The sequence below is a fragment of the Triticum dicoccoides genome, chromosome 1A (assembly GCF_002162155.2).
Source record: "Triticum dicoccoides isolate Atlit2015 ecotype Zavitan chromosome 1A, WEW_v2.0, whole genome shotgun sequence".
NCBI classification, from domain to species: Eukaryota; Viridiplantae; Streptophyta; class Magnoliopsida; order Poales; family Poaceae; genus Triticum; species Triticum dicoccoides.
In genome coordinates this window covers 2,461,750-2,464,550 of record NC_041380.1, presented here as the reverse complement: position 1 = coordinate 2,464,550, position 2,801 = coordinate 2,461,750, and the positions used below count along the sequence as shown (strand labels likewise).

General features: G+C 54.6%; 1 pseudogene; it reads left to right on the top strand.

The window, feature by feature from the left end:
- Positions 1 to 1,798, top strand: LOC119357454 (annotated as a pseudogene).
- The last annotated feature ends 1,003 nt before the right edge of the window (positions 1,799 to 2,801 follow it).

Genomic DNA, 2,801 nt, shown 5'->3' with positions numbered 1-2,801 from the left:
TCAACCTAGCTAGCTTAGTTTTGGTCTCATCAATTTAGAGCTGTTGCTTCCTAAACCTAGCTAGCAAGCCAAGCTACCCAACCAATGGTGTCCAAGGACTTGTGGGCCGGGGTTGGATCAGCTCTGGCGTTCTTAGCTGGCCTCATCACCTTGGCAATGAACCATCACAGGTTCAAACTGTTTATCAACAAGGCCACCGCTTTCTTTACGTCAACCGTACATATCACCATCCCCGAGTACACCACCAACCGTTTCGAACGCAGCGAGTTGTTCGTTGCGATTGAGGCCTACATCTCCCGCCATTGTACCGATGGGGCGCACAAGCTCAAGGCCGAGCTCGGCAGTGGCGAACGGGAACCCCATTTCTTTGTTGACGACGAACAGGAGATCATCGACACCTTCCAAGGCACCAAACTCTGGTGGTTCGCCTACACGGAGCGCCTACGTTCCAGCGTCTTCATCCGACGCCCTGGTGATGAGGAGCGCCGCTTCTACCGAGTTGCATTCCATCGCAGCTTCCGCGATAAAGTCAAAGATTCCTATCTGCCCCACGTCCTTGGAGAGGGCCGCACCGTCATCGCCAACAACCGCCAGCGCCGCCTCTTCACCAACAACCCAGATGGAAAGAATTGCTGGAGCCATGTGGCGTTCCAGCACCCGGCGACGTTCGATACGCTTGCCATGGACCCCATGGAGAAGCAGGCCGTCATCAACGACCTCAATGCCTTCCGACAAGGAAAGGGCTACTACGACAAGGTCGGCAAGGCATGGAAGCGTGGGTACCTGCTCTTTGGCCCCCCCGGCACCGGAAAGTCCACGATGATCGCCGCCATATCCAACCACCTTGAGTATGATATCTACGACCTCGAGCTCACGGCGGTCAATGACAACACAGAGCTCCGGAAGCTCTTCATTCAGACGAAGAGAAAGTCCATCATCGTCATCGAGGACATTGACCGCTCCGTCGACTTTACCAGCAAATGCAAGCGCAGGGACAAGAAGTCCGGCGATGAGAGCGATAACACAGAGCTCCAGAAGCTCTTCATTCAGAAGAAAGAGAGAGGGGAGGACGCCGATGGCACCAAGCTGACCCTTTCCGGGATGCTCAACTTCATTGATGGGCTGTGGTCGGCGTGCGGCGGCGAGCGTATCATCATCTTCACCACCAACCACAAGGACAAGCTGGACCCAGCGCTGATCCGGCCAGGTAGGATGGACAAGCATATCGAGATGTCTTACTGTCGCTTCGAGGCCTTCAAGGTGCTGGCCAACAACTACCTGGACATCACCATCAGCGCCCACCATTTCTTCGAGCTGTTCACGCAGATAGGTAAGCTGCTGCAGGAGGTCGACATGTCCCCGGCGGAGGTTGCCGGGTACCTGATGCGCACGGAGGAGGAGGATGCTGTCGCATGCCTCAAGCGCACGGAGGACGAGTATGCTGACGCGCGCCTCAAGCGTCTCGTGGAGGCTCTGAAAAAACGCCAAGGGCAACGCGGCCACGGATAAAGCGACAGCGAAGGAAGAAATTGTCCATACAGATGTTTGAGGCAGCCGAAGCTAAATGGCAGATATACGAGAAGAAGAATGAAAGGACGAAAGCCGGCCGCGTGTTAGCACTTAGCAGTACGTCTTTTGAAAGTGTGTGTTGCCGCATGGCCAGGTGCTCAAAATTGAAACTTGATGCATTTAATTTGTTCTCGTTTAGGCTGTAGTTGGTGTTTGTATGTGTGATCTACTCAAAACTTGTGCAACCTAGCCATGCATTTACGCGCGGCAATACTCCTCATGTCTTATTATTGGGAAAATTTATTAAGATAATTTTCTTTGAATTTTATACTATGCCTTGTGCCCTCTCCGTTTCATTTTAGCTGTCATTAATCATGCTGTCTACTCCAAGTGCATAGTGTTGGCGCAGCCCCCCCTCTCTCTCTAAACGAAGGTAAAATAAGCACTTTTTACTGGCGACCAACGCCCCGCTTTCCTGTTATATATATGCACGCGTACCACGCATAACAAACGGATTATAAAGCCGGCTTTGTAGCTAGCCTAGGCAGCGCAGTAGCCACGCAAGACGTGTTCACCCAGCGCACGAACGCCTGATGACTCGGTTTCCCTCAACGTGCGCCGCTGCTCATCCGCGGGACCCATTGCAACTACCCGCTGCAACTACCCATTGCTACACGACCTAGCACTACTGTGATGGGCTCGACGCGAGCAAACTCACACACCACCACACACACGCACACGTACACACGCAGCTGCGCCCCGCACGTCCTCCGCGCACCCGACGCGCCTGACCGCATCAGACGCCGTGGCTTATTCCAACACATAGGATGCCAGAGACTTGAGCAGTGCCATGTGTCTGTTTGGTGCAAAGCTTCCAGCTGCTATCTCAACTTGTTTATTGCTAGGATGCACTACGGACCACGACTTGGGCGGTGTTGCGCAACACATCATGGATAGGTTTTGGGATAATATATGCAGTAGCTACTCATGTGAGGGTTCTACCGGGTAACCAAGAGATGGGGTCTAGCGACTGGGTGACTGGGCGGGCGACCATGCGCCCGACCGCGGCTAAGTCGTCCAGCGCCGGCGATCAACGGCGGGTCGGCGGCCGGTTCTGGGCGCTCGCCGAGACCGACGACCACGACGAGGATGAGGATGGGGAGGCAGCGCCGGTGGAGTCGCCGCCGTCTCCCTCTCCTTCGGATCTTATTTGTGAGTTTTTCCATTCAGGTTGTAGCGAAGAGGAGGTGGCTACTACGATCGATCGGGTTCTACCACCGGACAATCCGGCA